General features: G+C 49.2%; 1 protein-coding gene across 4 annotated transcripts in view; it reads right to left on the bottom strand.

Moving 5' to 3' along the window:
- The window catches only part of LOC144162881 (uncharacterized), a 118259-nt gene that overhangs the window by 42731 nt on the left and 55711 nt on the right, over positions 1-19817 (bottom strand). For 3 of the 4 annotated variants that reach the window (XR_013320787.1, XR_013320788.1, XM_077693597.1), the window contains exon 2: positions 658-754. The exons of the other annotated variant lie outside the window; for it this stretch is intronic. The gene's annotated coding sequence lies outside the window, so the exon portion shown is untranslated. The remainder of the gene's footprint in view (positions 1-657; positions 755-19817) is intronic. 4 annotated transcript variants of the gene reach the window in all.

Raw genomic sequence — 19817 nt, 5'->3', positions numbered from 1 at the left:
TAATTCAGTTCCTTTCCTTTTCACATCTTTATTATCGGCTCAAATAAACGTTTTTCCTCCTCATCCTCCTCTCCTCCCCCTCCTCCTACTTCTCCTCCTCCTCCCGTCACTGGCAGCCAACGCCCAAGGGTACCTGGACTGTGGCCAACCCAGTCAACCTAATGAAGAATGCTCAACTATTATCGTTCGCACGTATAAGTGCTTATTAACTCTTTCCTCCAACATTAATTAATTAATTAATTAATGTTTGTTTGTTTGTTTGTTTAGTTATTTATATGTATGTAGTGAAGCCAACTTTAGAGGCTCGCACTACAGAAGAGAACCGTACGCATTATTCGACAATTGTCACCTGTGTGTTTCTGCTGCTTTTTTTATTGTTTATTTTCACTGTTCATTGAAAACCGCCTTTCTACGCGCATTCCGGGCCGCGCGAATGCGCCTACTTTGCCGACGTGTTCAACCCAAGAGACATTATTCAACATTTAGTGGCCGGTTTCCTAGACACCTTGCTCTTCTGTGTACTTTTTTTCCCCATTCTCTTTCATCCTCGCTACACTGATGCAGGAACCCACACAATGAGGGAAGATTTCGCTGAATAGGAAGCACGGAAGGAGAGGCAAAGGAGAGAGTGAATAGCCTCAGTCACGGGGGACTAACCCTGTTGGGTGTCTTCAGAGGCGAACCGCAGTTGCCGCTAGCGTCCGCCGTCGCATCGTGCCCGGCGTGGTCACGCTTTGTCAAGGGCGAAGGAGAGCTGCGGAGAAACAAGAGGACTCCTCAACACATGCGCTCGGTTCGTAGCGGCACAAACACGCACGCGGCAATTGGACACGGGCTCGCGCTTTAGCTGCTTCTTGTGAACATACATGCACATAACGAAAAAGAGAAGCTTGCAAACGCACGCGAAAAAGAACGTTTTAATGACGCTTCTGCCTAGGGTTAAGGATCAGATTCTCCTGACGAGGATGGGTACCTCAGCCTAAACGCCATTAAAACGTTATTTTTCTAACGAAAGTCAGTCCCTCGGCATAAACGTCATTAAAACATTCTTTTTTCTGACGAAGGCCGGTCCCTCTGCATAAGCGTCATCAAAACGTTATTTTTTCTGACGAAGGACGGTCCCTCGGCTGAACGTTATTGTGCCTCCTCGATTATCAGTCCCGGATCGTCCGCGGACTGCCAGAGACGCGACCCGGTGCTCGATTTTCCCATGTATTACTATGGGACTTCCGGTACGAACGCAGTCCTTGGACTACCCTCGGACAGTCCACGACTGGTATATCGAGGAGGCCCATTAAAACGTTTCCTATCTTAGGAAGGCCGGTACCTCGGCATAAACGTCATAGAAACTTTTTTTTTCTGACGAAGGGCGCTTCCTCGGCCGAAACGTCATCAAAACGTTATTTTTCTGAGGAAGGCCTGTTCCTCGGTAGAAACGTCATCAAAACGTTATTTTTTTCTGACGAAGGACGGTCCCTCGGCATAAACGTCATTAAACGTTCTTCTTCACGTGTGTCAGCAACAACCTTTTCTTCGTTGTTTCCAACTGCCGCCACGCCACTGTAATTTAAATGGAGAAAGAGAAGTGACCTGCGTTCTGATTTCCATCAACTCCCCGTTTCAAAATTTGGTGAACCCATTACTTAGTCGGGCTCTTGCGTGCTGCTAATAAACAGCCTGGACAGAATGCCACGCATGCTGTATACACCTGCACATGGATATGAGCACGCCCCTCCGGACGTCCGCATTCGTGACAAGTCGCTTTTGCCAGGAGAGTATCTCGCTATATCACTGTTTAATGTATGGAGCAGGACCCTCGGCCCGACTTCCTTGACAATTTCATTCGACGCCGATCCGCCCGTACAGTTGGTGTTGTACGTATGCCTACACAACCTCACAGCTTCACAGTTCAAATTGGGGTTACGCGAACCGAAGCCGTGCCGTATGAATACAATTGAAGGTTGCACATTGTCACGTAGTCAAGAACTACACGTAGTTCTTTTAATAAATAAAGTTTACCGGAGGGAACTTGTGTTCCGCAACAAGCTAGAATAAATTACAAGAAGCGAAAATGTAGTCAACAAAGTGACGTGCACAGGCGAGCGTCGGGTAATTGAACACACCCCGGCTTTTTCTGTGCCCGCATTTACCTCAGAGCACTCGCCCTTCAAGAATCATCGGGAATTGAACACGCCCCGGCTTTTTCTGTGCCCGCATTTACCTCAGAGCACTCGCCCTTCCAGAATCATTAAATTCGATCTAGAATGTCATCGATCAAACAAGAACCGTCTAGCTTAGCGACGACAAGGTGACACCCTTTCCGTATCAAACCAGACCACCCGGCGCGACATGAGACAGAAGAAGGAAACGGGCGCCCCGCTTGAAACACGAAATAAGATAACCGAACGCGGCCACGCACGGGTAATAAAACATACACAAAATGAACCCCACAGCATAGGTCGTGGCAATATGAGTGTGTACCCTCTGGGGTTTATTCAAGGGATTCCTAGGTCACTATGAGGGAATTCTTGTGCGCATGGGCGTTTCGTGTGTATTAGGGGCGAGGCCCCTTACGGGCTGGGGCGGGTGGCGTCTCCTGTCGCCGTCGTAATCGTCGTCTCATGAAGTCACAATACTAAAACACCAGGAAACTCGTTTACGCCTCGCGTTAGAACGTAACGTGTTCTAAAAAAAAAAACACCGGGACACTCCTGTACGCATCGCGCTAGAGAGCTTCATGCTTCAAAGACAAGATACTTTTCAAGCAAAGCTGCATACGTCTACGTCCAAACGGTTTAATCTCCGTTGGCAAAAACGCCAAGGCGCCAAGAATACACTGATACACTGCATTCTTCACCCCTCCCCAGGTTTCACATTAGTGGAGATGGCCCGGGATTTTTATTGTGGGGTTTACGCGCCGGCTCTACACAGGCGATGAGGCGCGCCGTAGTGGAGGGCTCCGGATTAATTTTTACCACCTGGGAATCTTTAACGTGCGCCGATATCTCCAACACACGGGCGTTTTCGCTATTCGCCTCCATCAGGAAAGCGGCTGCCGCTGCCGGGAGTCGAACCCACGTTTTGGGGCTGAGCAGCACAACGGCATGGACATTTCGACTTCCACCAGCAAAACAGTCACCAGCACTCTGCGCTCAGCGTTGAAAAACAGCCTCCGCCACTGCAGAGCCACCTCGACAGGAGAGAAGCGAACAGGAAATCGAGAATATCGAAGTGCGTGCGCAAGTCATATTCTCGCGGGGGAAAAAAAACTGCATATTTCGTGATAGTGCCAGCCGAATGCGCACGGCGTTGACCTCAATTACCACGAAGGCGTGAACGGCAGCGTCAAAAAAACGCGCGCGCGCACGCGAGCACAGCGCACGCCTAAACGGCGTCTAAGAACTTCGTGCGTTCCCCCACCGACGTCAACACGCTTCTCGGCCGCTAGACGCAGTCACGTCTTCCCGCGAGCACAACAGAATCGCGTTTCGATTGATATTCCTTCCGCGCAACGGGGTAATTCTTGGCGGGTTATTGCGGCTGTTGCACACGTGTGTACACGCATGTAGGTGGCCGCCTATATATAGAGGCACGTCACGGCTATGGCTAGGTATGTGCTGCGCACACATACGCTATAGGAGCCGGTGGTGCACGCATACGGTTCAAATTTAAGCCGCACGGGAGCGCACCGCACGACGACGGCCACGGATGCTGCATCCCCGATGAGCGCGAGGCGTGCTCACAATTGAGTGAAACCTGTTCACGCGTTAGTATGTGCCGCTGTGGCTAAGCCAGGGCTGAGGAGACGCTTCGGCGCGCAGACGTGGTCACTGCTTTCTAATGGACTTTTTTTCCAGTAGCGCTCTGCGCATGCGCTACTCTCGCTCCCAGCGACCGACCCGCCATTATTGGAGGGAAAAATGTAAACAAAACGACGCCATCCTGGATTAACCAGTTGCGAACACCGAGAAGCCAGCCAAGTGCTGCTCTGTTTTCTGATCCCTGAAAGTGGCCGACAGAAAGGCGCTACGGCTGCCATCGAAAAATTTCTCCGCCACCAAAACCATGCGTGGCGCCTGGGACGGCTGCCTCAACTGCGGATGGCAGGCGGAAAAAAAGGGGGAGCGTTCTTCTATAATACCCGAAGCGCGGTTCGGGCGGCCGCCGCAAGAGGGCTGCGCTACTGTAAAAAGGTCCATTGCGAAAAGCAAAAGCGGTTCCTGCGTGTTCAGAGCATGCATGGTATGCACTTGCAAAACTTGCAATCGAAAGAGCAACCCCCAGCTGAACTGTGCTAATAAAACCTATTCCCTCACTCACTCGTTCTAATCGTGGCACCAGCCACGTGACGGGAGCGCGTTAGCGTGCCTTTTAAGTGCGGAGCACTTCATCGGCCGGCCTTGTCGTCGTAGCTCGTCCGGGGTCGCGTATCTAGCCACCGTAGATACGGCGTCACGCACCAAAACAGAGGCTGTGAAGAGATAACCGCATCCCCTGGTGGGGATCGAGCCTCGGTCCTTCGCGTTACGAAGCTGATGTCTCTACCATTGCGCCACAGAGGCACACGACACTCATATGCAAAGTGTTGGGGGTGATGTTTGCGCGGCGCCATTAGTAAACAATAATATAGTATACAATAATATAAGTGCACAAAAATACACAATAAATAAGTACAAAATAATATAAAATAGGGAAAACGTCATGAATTAACGCATTAATTACCCCAAATTATTGAAAACTCAATCCAGTGTCTCTTTATAGGACTTTCCGGGGTCTGCGGCTCCTCCTTTTGGTTAATTTCGGTATCAACGCCAGCCTGATACTGAAACAAGTCAAGGGAGGGCGCCACAGACCCTCTGGCGACTAGCTCAAATATTCTATAAAGGTTTTTTCTTCTTTTTTTTTTGGCGAGGTGATTGTACAGTGGCATTACAACTAAGGTCGCTGTGCGACGCCACCCCGTTACAAAAGAAAAGCCGCTAAGCATCATCATCATCATCATCATTGAATCCTCGCTCCGCACTTCGACAGCTTTCAAGTCGAGTGGAACTGCTTTAATTTTTTTTCTTGTTCGGCCAACAGATTGAGCACGTATTCGCATATAGCCTGGCGAGTAGCCTGTCGTAGCCTCCTGACCGTAGTGGAGAACAGTTAAAAACTGGTGTAAAGCAAATGCGCGTAATACATGAGCGGTCACAATCCAGCCCATAACGTGATAGCGCAGGCTACGTTTCATCAACTGTGACGGCACCGTACACCACGTGAGCTTCCGAGCCGCACGGCTCAGGGTTTCCTCGACTAAACCCGCGCCGCGTTAAAAATTAAATCACTTAGCAACTATGCCAAAGAAATTTAGCGACACCGTCACAAAACAGAGAAGAAAGCAACTAATCACAAGTTCACTCACCACTTGTACCTTTTTATAATGTGAAAGTATAAACCTTCCCATCCGTTAATCTGTGATAAGATCAGGATGTGTTCTAGGCTGTGTTGCGCATGTGCAGTTACATTTTCCTGTCGACTGCGCCTATCATAGAGCTGATAGCACAACCCACTGATAAAATGGCAGCTCCCAGGACGAATAGGTTGATTTTGATTGTAGGGTTTAACGCGCCGACGCGACGCAGACTATGAGGCGCTCCGTAGTGGAGGGCTCCGGATTAATTTTGACCACCTGGGGATCTTTACCGTGCGCCGAAAACTCGTACACATGTTAGTTTTTGCTTTTCGCTTCCATCAGAAAAGCGGCCGCCGCGGCCGGCGAGGCCGGGAATCGAACCCGCGACCTCGTGCTCAGCAGCACAACACCTTAGCCACTGAGCCATCGCGGCGGGTAGGACGATAAGTTAAAAAAGTCTATAGAGTGCACATTTCCTTAGCCCACGTTTTTATTCCTTCAAATGAACTGGATAAGGTGTAGCTCTAATCAGCACGACCTGCTCGCAAGCAACAATAACGGCGAGTGCTGCGTGAAACCGCGGGAAAATACGCGCACTGGAACTGCTGACCCCGCGGACAAGTGACTTATTTTTGAAAACATTACACGCGCGCTCGCCCATTTCCCAGCCGCACAAGCGTTCGCATCGGAAAACACAAGAGAATCGCGCGATGAGAAGCCGCATGCATATTTATGCAGCAGGGAAACGCGTGTGACCGGCGCAGCTGGTGTGCGGTACGCGCCACCTTTGCGCATGTGATGGAGGCGACCTTGCGAATTGGACTCCATGCAGGGTGCCCCATTCACGGATTGCAATGGTGCCAAGGTTTACCGTTGGCCGAGTTGTTATTGCGTATTCAAGGCGAGCGTTCGTGTTGTCGTCTCCCCTGTGACCCTTATACGCGCTTCGCCTAGAATTTTCGTCCTGATGTGATTCCTTCCGCGTGCCGCGGAAGAGATGAGTGAGCCCAACCAAATCACGCTGGACAAAAAGCGTATTTTTTCGGAACCGGACATTGAAAACATTGCAAGTCTATGTGTAAAAAAAAAAAAAAAGACACACGCAGTGTATACAAGTGTATTCTTGGCGCCTTGGCGCTTTTGCCAACGGAGAAGAAACCGTTGGGGAGTAGAGGTATACAGCTTCGCTGTAAAAGTCTCTTGTCTTTGAAGCACGAAGATCTCTAGCGCGAGACGTAAACGAGTGCCCCGATGCTTTTTAAAGACGATAGTCTTTCTTGGGCTACTTAAACCCAGAAATTTTGGTCTGTCTGTCCGTCTGTCTGTATATGACTCGATTCAGCCACCCGGCCAAAGTAAAATTGATATTGCGCAATAGTCTTATATACTCACAGCCACATGCAAACGTCTAAGCCCGGTTTATATGTTCCTACTTGTCGACTTTGTTGAACAAGAACAAGACATTACGCAAATATAAGACAGGAAATTAGTACACAAGGGATTTACAGTGTTCCTTTATTAAAAAATTCATGGATGCTTGGCTTTTCGATAGCAAATGATATTCTACATCTACTGGAGAAAACCGCCGCCTCCAGGCGGCATATGAAAAATCACGCGGCAACAGCAACGAAAGGCTCCACTAGCTAGGTTCCACGTTCTGCTTGGAAGGCACGTGGAGCACGGCCACGCGGCTCTATAAACATTCTAGTCGGCCGCCTCCATTCACGCGCGTCTCCGCCTTACTGCAGCGCTGGCATCGAGGAACCCGGCCTGTAGCAGTAGAACGCGGTAAATTCAAATCGCCTTGCGCAAACCTTTAGTGTGTTTACCTTGGAATTAGCGCGATGGTACAGGAACAGCCTGAGAGGTGAGCGGAAAAGCAAAGGGGGGCATTTCCTTGGCAAATGTCTACAAAGACTATCGTTTTTTGACGACATTTGCAACAAAAGGAGCAGATACGCGGCCAATTTTTTAATACGCGTTACGAAGCGCTCCAGCGCGAGGCGTACACGAGTGTCCCGGTGTTTTTTAGGTACACGTTACGTTCTAGCGCGAGGCGTAAACGAGTTTCCCGGTTTTTCAGTACCGTGACTGTATGAGACGACGATTACGACGACTACGACGACGACAACGACAGGAGACGCCAGAAGCCCCATTCCCTATGTGGCTGCGCCCCTATAATGTGCAAGTTCAGGCCGGCTAAAACGTCGCTAAGGACTGACGCACTATCGGCTCCTCCGCACACCTTTCGTCTGCAGCGCTGTTCCACGTCCGTAGTTATGACAAACGGGCATCGGCGTTTGCGTTTTACATCGCAGTTGGATACAGTTTATTTCTCTTACGTGCACCACGTTCTCTCTCTCCCCGTACGATTCTTGAAAACTGGCTTCCGTACGCCCGTCTAACTGGCGCATGCGCGCTGCATTCATCGGGTCCGCAGTAGCCCTGGCGATTGTGAGAAACGAAAGAAAGGCTTCTTTCCCTCCTCTCCCCTCCCCTTCCCTCTCTCTCTCCTCGGGTGCGACCATTTAATCGCCCTCGGCTCTCGTCCCTAGCCCGACTACTGTTCTGGTTCTCTTTTCCCCGCGTATCTGGAATATTAATCGGCCTCGTTCGTCCTTCTCGGGCAGCCTCGAAGGACCTTCGCCGTCTCGCGCGTATCGGAACAGCCTCCGGCGAGTCGGGACACACAGAATAGAGGAGTGACCCAGAACCCTTTCGTCCTCGTGGAAGCCGGTCGAACGGGCAGTGCGTACACAAGCCCGGCGGCGGAGACCGCTGCCGTTTACGGCCGACGCGTTGTGCGCGATACGAGCGCGCGGATATATCGAGTTATAAAAGAGCAAAAAGGGGCGACGTCTATTCGCGCCCGCCAGCGTTGATTTTCACCGCGTGTCAGCGCCGTCAACGTCCCGCTTCCTAATGAGCGTTCGCTGCCAAGTGACCCAGATTTTCTTCCCCGATCAAACGTCGAAATAACTCTCCGAGAAAGTTAAGTCTTCCAAGGAGACACTTTGTTTGCAATGCGGATCCAGTCTAAAATCAGAACAGGAACACTTCAAAAACCCAACAAGAATTCCTGTCGTGCGAAACAAAACTGTTGTGACAACAGAAGTGCTGTTGCTACCCCAAAGCCATCTGTTGTTGCGACACACATTTCTGTCGCAACGACGAAGTCAATTTTCTTAACGACAAACAATCCTGTAGTCACAACACAACTGCCATTCACGCTACTCCTCGCAATTGGAAATAACATTCAAATCGTGTGCGACCAGTGATGGGACATCAGGATCACGACAAGACAGGAATTCGGCACGACGGAATATCAAAATCAAGGCAGGAATACGGCACACAACAGATCATCGACAGACTCGACAAGAATACGACAAGACGACAGTACGACATGCGAAAATACGTCAAACTACATCAATGTTTCTTGTCATTTTCGACTCGTCATTTTCGTCATTTACGGCATTTTCGTCATTTCGCTTACTTGTAATTTTCGCGTAAAGTGTGTCTGCCAATCGATCACGCGCGCGCGATCGATTGTCAGACACACTATAGGTGAAGTGTAATGTAAGCACGCAGATTTCGAGCCGATCCTCTTGATTTGTATGTTTGTGCAACGCTTCTTAAACACGTTTGCTATGATGAAGGCCAGGAGATGTTCTCAGAACAGCATTACGGGATACAACGTGCTGCAATTTTTACAACCAGAGAAAAATGCGTTGCATACATTGCATAAAGACAATACCATGCAAACCCAGTTTATTGGAAAAACATTCTAGCGGACACCAACAAAAGTACAGCGCAGGTGAGTTACCCACATTCAGTGCAGTAAAAAGCTTCGATTCGTTTAGGAAAATTGTAATAACTAAAAACAGCAGCTCGAAAATATAGCAAAACAACAAAGTAATTAAGTGAAACATTACTGTAAGAGCGATTTCAAGCATACGAAAATAAAAATACAAACAAGATAGAAACTGTATAGTTGGAAAGAAAGATTTTAATTTAAATCCGAATTCTAATCAATTGTGTTCTACCTAGGCGACACCGAGATCACACTTTCCCAAACGCTTAGACAAGGACCAATAGCTCACAAGACTTTTTTAGGAACATAGACTCGTCCCTCGAAGCAGCGCCAAGCTCTAAAGAGTTTGTTCCATTATTTGGATGATATTGACGTAATTTGGAAATTGTAAACTATGTGACCCAAGCTCAACGAAAAACAAATGGGTACAAGTCCGCCATCGTGCCAAGTCCACGACAGTTTTTTTTTCTTTCTTTCCCAGCTCTTCTTTGGGTTTTTCCTTTCTAAATTCCCAATAATCAGCAGAGAAGCATATAGGTGACTGTAAATGCCGGCAAACTTGCCTGGTTCTTCATTGAAAAGTCCTTCCCCCCCCCCCTCTTTTTCTCTTTCTCTCTCTCTCTCAAGTGATATCCTTCGAGCAGATTATAATGAAACAACATTACTAAGATACAACAACCAATCATTTTTGCGTCCACCCACATATCATAAGAGCTCATATTTACGAAATAAATTAATACGAGCTTACAGCAGTTCATCATATTAGATTGATTGATTGTAGGGTTTAACGCGCCGACGCAACGCAGGCGATGCGGCGCGCCGTAGTGGAGGGCTCCGGACTAGTTTTGACCACCTGGGGATCTTTAACGTGCGCCGAAATCTCGTTCACACGGGCGTTTTTCCTTTTCGCCTCCATCAGAAAAGCGGCCGCCGCAGCCGGGAATCGAACCCGCGACCTCGTGCTCAGCAGCGCAACGCCTTAGCCACTGAGCCACCGCGGCGGGTAGTTCATCATATTATATGCAATGCAAATTAACAATAATTCTAGCGAAGAAAACTCTGACACAGTTACACAGAGATCGCTTCTTACTCTATAAACTAAGAAGCAAGCTCCTTGCGGTTTCAACCTCTGGTTTGGGTGCTCATATTTGAGAAAGTAATCAGTTTTTGTTAACCCCTGCTTATTCTTGCGGGAAGTTGGTGCAGTCGGGCCTCGTTACAACGAACACTGATATAGCGAATTATCGGCTATAGCGAACTAACTGCGAACATTGGTTGCTCCCGCTTCATTTCAGTGACGCTTATTCTTTCTATAACGACACCGAAAACGCGAGAGTCGCGCGCGATATCTACTGTAACGAATGAATATTTGATTCACGTGAGGCTGGAAACCAGCACAACAAAGCAAAATAAAACGATAAGAAGATACTACTGCAATTTTTAATAAGTTGTGAAGCTGAAAAAAAGTAGAAAAGGCCCTTTCGTTCGTGGACACTGTGGAAAACTTCATGCTGCAGTGGTGTGAATAACCGCGAGACAAAGATCACATCCTTCTTCAAATAAACAAGAAAGGAAGCCGGTTTTGTGAAGCGAACTTTGTTCTGTTGTAATTTCACGTACTCATGTTCCTGTCCACTTAGTTTGTAACACCACGAAGGCAGGCAAGGATTATTTCGTTAGGGCTCCAAGTCTAGAATAATGCGTTTTGGTATAGGATAACCGCACGAGCCAGATTGCTGATTTGTTAGAACCAATTTTTACCTCTACTTTTACAACGAATATCGGATATAACGAAATAATTTACTGCTCCGGTACTACTTCGTTATAACGAGGTTCGACTTGTTGAAATATTAGTCAATAATACTTGACCCGTAATTTGTCAGTAACATTCGCGCTGACAATAATGCGCAGCGGAGAATGAAGCAACGAAAGTTCAAGCGAACGCTAGTACCCTCACACTCTTGAAAAAAAAAGTCGTGGCACTTTGAGCGCGCAGGCCGACATAGAGACACATTCAACACGCAGACAACAAATAAATTGAGCAAGAAAACCAACGAAATGTGAGAAGAGAATTTATTGTAAAACCACATATCAGCTCGCAGCGACTGGTGGTAACAGCGCTGTGAAGAGGTTTATTTGTCCATCGAAGCAGCGACTAGTGGTAACAGCGCTGCCTGATGCGGGGGGGGGGGGGTAAAGAGAATTTATTATAACCCACATGTCAAGGCGCAGCGACTAGTGATAACAGCGCTGCCCTAAGTACAGAAAATTATCCAATCAGTTTTCATGTACCGTGGTCATTCTACACACTGCGCAAAAATGTTTGGGGTGGGCAACAAGCTACTGCAAATGAAGTCACATAAAGTCCACCAGAGTTCAAAGAAAGAATTCATAAACTATACTGAACTCAGTACGGCACTAGGGAAACGCTCAGGATGTTGCTCCTGACCACTATAAAGCGCGTAGACCAACGCAAAAGGAAGGCTTCTTCCCCTAGAGCTGCCAACTCATGCTCCAAATGACTCATGAGAATCGACCGGACACGCCACAGCAGAGGGTACATTGCCCGTTGCGGCCGGGCTCGAAGACATGCAGCACCACGATTTCTCCACAAAACGAAAGCACCAGCGCACATCAGAAAATTCACCAACACATCATTTGAACGAGTGTTCATTCGAAGTGTGAGTCCGAACATCCGGCTTAATACAGTCCAAAACGTTGCCGCTACACGACAGTGAAACAAGGCATGTTCTAACGTTTCAGTGTGGCCGCAGTGTGGACACCGTGCGGAACGCACAACGCCGAATCTCGCCAGACGGTCACACGTCGGGAGAACTTCCCAGCCACGTAGCCATCCAAAATCCCGAACATCAGCCGGAAGTGCCGCCGAAGTCAGCTGATGCCACCGGACACCGCGTGACCTTCCTATCTGTTGGTTGTCTAATTGGGTTATTGCCAATTTTTCGCACACTTCACTTGCCGTACTTTCCCTAAAACTTAGGCTTGGCAAGGAAGACTGGAGATTTCGCAATGTTTTTATAACGTACGCGTAAAATGGCGGCGGCTGCTCAGCTGAAGGACCGGCGATGTGCGCGTCATAAAATAATGACCGGGAAGTTCCCAGAAAGTACTGGAGCAGCGCCTTTCCTGGGTACTCGCCTGAGTCCACACGGTCGATCACTGCCCGTACCGCCAGCGCGCTGCTCATAGTTTGCAAACAAGGCAGACTAAAACCACCCATTGACTTGGGCAGCCTCAGCAGCGCTCGTGACACTGTTTCCGTCTTGCCCGCCCAGAAGAACGATCCAAACTTCGTTGCTAACTGTCGGGTGAAATGGCGCGGCGGTTTTGCTACGCGTGCTACATAAAGAAGCGCTGCCGAGACGGACGACTTAATTATGTAGCTTCGCTCTGCAAGGGAAAGCCTGAACTTTCCTGCAACTGCAAGACGTTGCTCCGCAGTCTCAAGGAGGCGCTTCCACGTACTACGCGCCACTTCACCCGAGGCATGAAAAACCACACCTAGTACTCGAACACCCGTCACCCATTCTACGTCGCCCGCCAAGCCAGACGCAAATGTGCCGAAGCGCACCGCCATACTTTTTCCCCTGTTCAGTCGAGCTCCAGACAGCTCACCGTACTCCTGAAATAGCCGCATAAACGCTCGGTAGCTGTCCTCGTCCCGAATGAACAGGGACACGTCGTCCGCATACGCGGACACTTTAACTTGGCCTATGCCTGGCAACGGAAAGCCGCGGATGGTAGTGCTTGCATCAACACGGCGCAGCAGTGGGTCGAGACAAATGACAAAAAGCAAAGGTGACAAAGGGCAGCCCTGCCTTATCCCACGGGTGACAGAGAACGGACTACTTAAAAGCCCGTTGACAAGGATTCGGACGCTGACGCCCGAGTACAACAGCTCGAGCATAGCGACAAAGTGAGAAGAGAATTTATTATAAAACCACATATCAGCACGCAGCGACTAGTGGTAACAGCGCTGCCCGAAAGAAAAACAAAATCCAATCAGTTTCCAAATACTCCGGGTAGTCAACACTTTGCACGACAAATGTCTATGGTGGTAAAACAAGCTACTCAGAAATCAATCCATAAAAAGTTCACATGCGTTCACAGAAAGAGTTCATAAACTCGTTAAAAGTCAATACGGCACAACAGGGATGCTCAGGATGTTGTTCCTGGCCACTATGAAACGCGTGGACCAGCGTAACAGGAAGGCTTCTTCGCCTAGAACTGCCAACTCATTTTCCAAGTGACTCATAAGGATTGACCGCACACGCCACAACAATGGAAACATCGCCCGTTGCGGTCGGGCGCGAAGACACGCGGCACCACGATTTCGCCACAATACAAAAGCCCCAGCACACATCAGGAAGTTCCCCAATGTGTCATTTGAACGTGTGCTCATTCTAAGTGTAACACCAAACAACCTGCTTAGCAAAGTCTAAAACGTTACCGCTACACGACACTGAAACAAGGCATGTTCCAATGTTTCAGTGTGCCCGCAGTGCGGGCACCGTGAGGAACGCACGATGCCGAATCTCGCCAGACGGTCACACGTTGGAAGAACTTGCCATCCACGCAACCATCCGAAATCCCTAACGTCAGAAGGAAGCCCCGTCGAAGTCAGCTGATGCCAACGGACACCGCGTGATCTTGCTGTCTGCTGATTATCTAATTGGTTTATTGCCAATTTTTCGCACAATTCGCTTGCTGTACTTTCTCTGAAATTTAGGCTTGGCAAGGTAGACTGGACGTTCCTCAGTGTTTTGACTACATAGGCATAAAATGGCGGTGACTGCTCAGCAGAGGGACCGGCAATGCGTTCGTCATAAAACATTGAGCGGTAAGTTCCCATAAAGTACTGCAGAAGCGCCCTCCCTGGGTACTCAGTTGATTTATTCAGCTATGCGACGAAGATTAGCACCTCTGGCTGCTTCATCTCCCTAGATCAAGCGAAAGCCTTCGACAGAGTGGAACATCGATACCTAGCAGGCGTTTTGCGTCAATACGGCTTTCCGGCCGACTTTGTAACATTGCTTGAGCTGCTGTACTCGAACGTGAGGGTTAGACTCCTTGTCAACTGACTATTAAGTAGTCCGTTCTCCGTCACCCGTGGGATAAGGCAGGGATGCCCCTTGTCGCCTCTGCTCTTTGTCATTTGTCTAGACCCGCTGCTCCGCCGTATCGATGCAAACACTGCCATCCGCGGCTTCCCGTTGCCTGGCATAGGCCAAGTCAAGGTGTCTGCGTATGCGGACGATGTGTCCCTGTTCATTCGGGACGAGGACAGCTACCAAGCGTTTATGCGGCTATTTTATGAGTACGGTGAGCTGTCTGGAGCTCGACTGAACAGGGGCAAAAGTATGGCGGTGCGCTTCGGCACATTTGCATCTAGCCTAGCGGGCGATGTAGAATGGGTTACGGGTGTTCGAGTACTTGGTGTGGTTTTTCATTCCTCGGGTGAAGTGGCACGTAGTACGTGGAAGCGCCTCCTCGAGACAGCGGGGCAGCGTCTTGAGGTTGCGTCAAAGTTCAGACTTTCCCTCGCAGAGCGCAGCTACATAATTAAGTCGTCCGTCTCGGCGGCGCTTTTTTATGTAGCACACGTAGCGAAACCGCCGCGCCATTTCACCCGTCAGCTCGCCACGAAGTTCGGGTCGTTCTTTTGGGCGGGCAAGACAGAAACAGTGTCGCGTGCGCTGTTGAAGTCTGGCACGCGGAGAGAGAGAGTATAACTTAGTTACCTTAGAATTCCGTCTGCTCTTCTTGATTTTATAACCAGCAGCGGAAAGTCATCTGACAGAGTCAGTGGGCTTCTCTCAAAAATCAAATATTTTAGCGAAAATTTCAGAATTTTGCATTTTAATGTGAGCATATACAAGTCAGCATGCGGATTTACAAAAACTTTTTAATCGTAATTTGGAGTGGAAGAGTGTTGTAGTTATTATGTTCAATAACTCATATGATTTTGTTTATCAGTGCATGTTAGTATCAGGCAAACAGTTAGTGCACGGTATAGACTAGTAACGATAGCATTTAGGTTCCATACTCAGTGGCATGCCCAATGTATTGTTCTGGGGGTAGCAAAGTTCGTATGGAGTTAGTAAGTACAGCCCGTTACTACCTTTCTACTCGCATTTTTGTGAAGAGTGCACTGTCCTGGACGCCGAGCGAAGTGCGTCAGTTTCACACCTAGGCCATTTTCAGATTGCCCGTGCTCTTCAAGAATACGCTGACCTCCCGCGGAGCGAAGCTCGGCCGACTATACATATACACCGCGGCTTTGGGCTGAAGAAATGCGTTGTTGGGGTGATGCATTACAGGAGGCGGCGTGGGACAGACACCCGTAACGAAGAAAACGGGAACTTGGAAGGGCGGCGTGGGGGACCAACCATTCGTCAGACTAATGACCGTGTTTCAGGCACCAGGAAATGCGGGTTCACTCTGTTCACACGGCCGCAAACGCTACGGAGGTTTCCGCAAGGCTGAGAACTCGGGGCGAAAGAAACGAGACTAAGTCCAGAAAAATGCTAATTTCATGTTCCGTGACCAAAAAGTAAAGAAAGAAAATAGCGAGTACGAATGAAGAGTACGAAGGAGTCATGAAGACAAATAACAAGTTGGGTTTATTAGAAAGACTGCTTAGTCCCATAACAATGATACCAACATCATCGCAATCTTCGAACAAATAACGGAGATATTAAAGAAAACGTGTAAAGCAGTCGCGACCGCCTAGCCAATTTCCCGCAAATTTTCTATGACGTCACGGAACCTTGTCTGTGCGATTGGCGGCCGCCTAACTGACCTGTCGCGACGACACATGACTGGACGTCTGTAATGGGGCCTCTAGTTCCATTTGACCGCATCACTTGAATGCTAACGTGCAGTTAATGCACGGAAAATTGTGTTTTATTGTTAGCCCGTATGACGTCATTCTTGCTCATAACACATCACTGTGGCGCAAAATTTGGAAGTTTTTAAATACTTCTTGCTTTTTTTTCGTTAAAAAACACCTTTTCGGGCTGTAATGGAGCTGAGTGAAATACGGAATCCTAGTTCTTTAAAATAAACAAAGTTGTATTTTTTCTACATGGCTCCTTTAAAGGGGCCATGAAAACAAATATCAGTGTCGTTCATTAAAATGACTGCACTGAACAAATACAGGCTACGTCAGTTCTTTTTGCGTGCGGCCTTCAACGGAGAGTTTGACGAAGTCCTAAATTCGCTGTCGTTACTCACGATGCGTCAACTCAGTCAACGCGGTTGTCTTGCTCGCAGCTTGCTTCGTGGTCTTTGACGCGATAGAAAATTTCTTTGCCGGCCCTGTGGAAACCTCAATGGCCGACGATTGACGATCTGACGCCCGTGACCAAAGAAACTCCTTGATTAGGATGGCGACCCAATATAGAGGCATTCAACGCATCAACGCAAGTATTAAACGCGCAACCGGGGCCAAAAGTTTACAAGACATGATTTCGACTTTCAAAGTTAAAATCTCTGCTCTCTGGTTGTCAGCTCTTCATTTAGATTTACATGCGAAGCATCACGTTTCGGGGTATCATCAACACACGCATATAGCAGAAGCATAGCTAACAGGCAGCAGTGAAATTCACTTTCATTGTTCGAACCACGTCCTGGAGCCTTCCGTCCCCGGGTGCACAATTTCCCCGCTCTTGTAACGATGATGATGATGCTGCTGCTTTATACCACCTACCAGCTTTATCCTGATAGCAGAGCGCTTTTTGCCGGTGGTAAGCAACGTTCGAGCCGTGTGCTACGACCACGTACTTGAATTTGCTGCTCTAAAAAAATCTCGGGCCATCTCGACTAACGCGAAACCTGGGGAGGAGCGAAGCATCCAGTGCATACGTGTATTCTTGGCGCCTTGGCATTTTTGCCAACGGAGTTGACACCATTTCGGCATAGAGGTATGCAGCTTTGCTGTAAAAGTCTCTTGTCTTTGAAGCACAAAGCTCTCTACCGCGAGGCGTAAACGAGTGTTCCGGTGTTTTTTAGTACGTGTTACAAAGCGTTCCAGCGCGAGGCGTAAGCAAGTGTCCCGGTGTTCTTTTAGTACGCCTTCCGTTCTAGCACGAAGTGTAAACGACTTTCCCGGTGTTTTAGGATTGCGACTACATGAGACGACGATTACGACGACGACGACAGGAGACGCCAACAGCACCAGCCCCTAAGGGCCTCCGCCCCTAAAAGTACGCGCCCTGGAACCCCAAGGACCCCCCGCAAAGGCCTGGCATGCGTCCCAGGTCAGCCACGCACAACTAAGGAATGCACATGCCGGTGTCACCGCATTGAAGGAATGTTTGATGACAGGCACCCCTTGGGCCAGTTGCGCAACAGGCAGACTTTACCCTTGCGTTATGCCATCATGACCGGTTCAATATGGTCATTTTTTAGGAACCTCGATTTCGATGTAACGTCCCCAACGGCACAGGCTTCGCGCACTGATTAGGTAGCACGTCCACGGTCGCAGTATGCAGAGAACGGTAGCCTCGTGAATCGTGGCAATCCTCTCGTTGTGCATACGGCTGAACAGATCTAATCTAAGTCGACGGAACAGCGCCCTGGAGTGCTTGCTCCGCCCTGCCCCAGTTTGGCGGGGGGACATCAGCCGAACGGCCTGCCATGTGAACACACACGGGGGAAACGTTGAAAACGCTTCCATGTTCACGAATCATCACAACACTTGCTGAGGAGAGCCGCTAAGCAATATATTTGGCCATATCGACCGTTGCAGACGTGAAACTGTCTGCTGCAAACGCGCAGCAGGAGCGGGAGGAAGAATAAGCTTTATTCGCGGAATGCAATTTAGGGACGAATGTTGAGCACTGGGCGAAGCCAAGCGGTGACTTCGGCAGCACGTTCGATCAGGACGTTTTGGACCCGGAGGTCAGAGCCGCCAAACGCCGCCTCCCATTGACTAGCAGAGAGGATTAGGGGTAAGGGGTTTTTGGGGCACGCCCAGGTGGCACGCCCAGTGTGGCAGGTGGTGTCGACACCTCCGCAGGGAGGGAATAAGGGTGATGGGTACTGATCAGAATATATGCGATGAAGGTGCGTACGACAAGAGAGAGAGAGAGAGAGAGAGAGAGAGAGAGAGAGAGAGAGAGAGAGAGAGAGAGAGAGAGAGAGAGAGAGAGAGAGAGAGAGAGAGAGAGAGAGAGAGAGAGAGAGAGAGAGAGAGAATGCTCTTTAATGTGAACTGGTGAGGTCAGCCCTGCTAGGGACAAAGCTTGCTACGCTAGATGGGGGTGGCTACGATGGTACAGCAGGAAGAAGACAAACAAGAAACGTTAAAAAGAGAAAGAAGGGAATGCTGCCAGCAGAGTACGGAAATCAAAATATAATTGAAAATAAAATCGTTAACGTAAATGCTGAATCAAAATGAAAAGTAAACGACGCAAAAAAAGTAGTAACACCACCAACCCAATAAAAATAAATAGATGAACGCCACAGTGCGAAAGAGCAGATATCGTGAGACACTTGCTCTGTCTATGGTCTAGAGATATTTGTCCAGGTCAGAGCCTCGCAGGAACCGGAGCTGAACTTTTGTTCGAGGTAGTGTCAGCACTATTGGCCCAGGGCCCAAGAAAATGACAAAGTTCGAGACTGCCTCCATGACGTACACGAGACAGCGAGCTCGCTGCAGTTTTTCGCGCGGCAGCGAATCGAGGGGAGACGTGCAACAAGTAAGGGTATTATAGTTTGAAGGATCCGCCACAATAGTTCTTCCGTCATAGAAAGTGAGGGGTGGGCTGGGGAGTATTTCCGGCGGAGGAGGCGGTAGTGCGCCGCGATAGCCGCGTACGTAATAAGGCTATTTCGAGTGGATTGCGCTCCGTCGTTATGGGTAACAGAAGGGCTTGCTCGGGCAGTAAGATCTCGAGCTGCTACGTGAGACGCCTCATTACCCCCAAGCCGGTGTCCACCCGACCTCTACGGGCGTTTTGGAGGGATTGCGCAGAATTTTGAGAGCTTTGGCTGATACCTGCCCTCGTACAAAGTTCCTAATAGCAGCTTGAGAATTGGACTACATGACGTTTGGAGTAGGGCTCTGAGAAAGGGCTAGCGCTATTGCCGCCTCTTCCGCCTCGGTAGGTAAGTGGGTGCGGATGGTGAGAGATGTGAGATGGGGTGAGAGAGAGAGATAAATAACATTTATTTACACATCCGGCGTGTGGGAAGTCCCCGGCCTCGCAGGGCGCGGATGTTCCCTGTCTAAAGACTACGGCTATTAAGTCCAATAGTCCTAGGGCCTAGACCTCGAGGATGTTGTACTTCAGCTAGGCGACAGATACTCGAGTTCCTCCGCACCCGTTGGCCGGGGCGTCGGTTCCCTTTCTCCGCTGCTTCGCCAAAGCCTCCTCGAGCCGCTGGATAGCCCTTCTTTACGTCTTTGGGTCTTCGGAGCGTATCCACGCACCCACCTCTTCGGGATACGTGGCGTCCTGGCACTGCCCGTTCCCGTTGTTCATGGCACTGTTACACCCACCCCACATGATGTGGCGGAGAGTAGCTAGTTCACGTTCGCAAACACTGCACTTGGCGTCCACGAACATGTCGGGGCACACG

The sequence above is a fragment of the Haemaphysalis longicornis genome, unplaced genomic scaffold, assembly GCF_048455015.1.
Source record: "Haemaphysalis longicornis isolate Haplotype H1 unplaced genomic scaffold, Haemaphysalis longicornis Haplotype H1 scaffold_12, whole genome shotgun sequence".
Taxonomy (NCBI): Eukaryota; Metazoa; Arthropoda; class Arachnida; order Ixodida; family Ixodidae; genus Haemaphysalis; species Haemaphysalis longicornis.
This window is presented reverse-complemented; position numbering and strand designations above follow the sequence as displayed.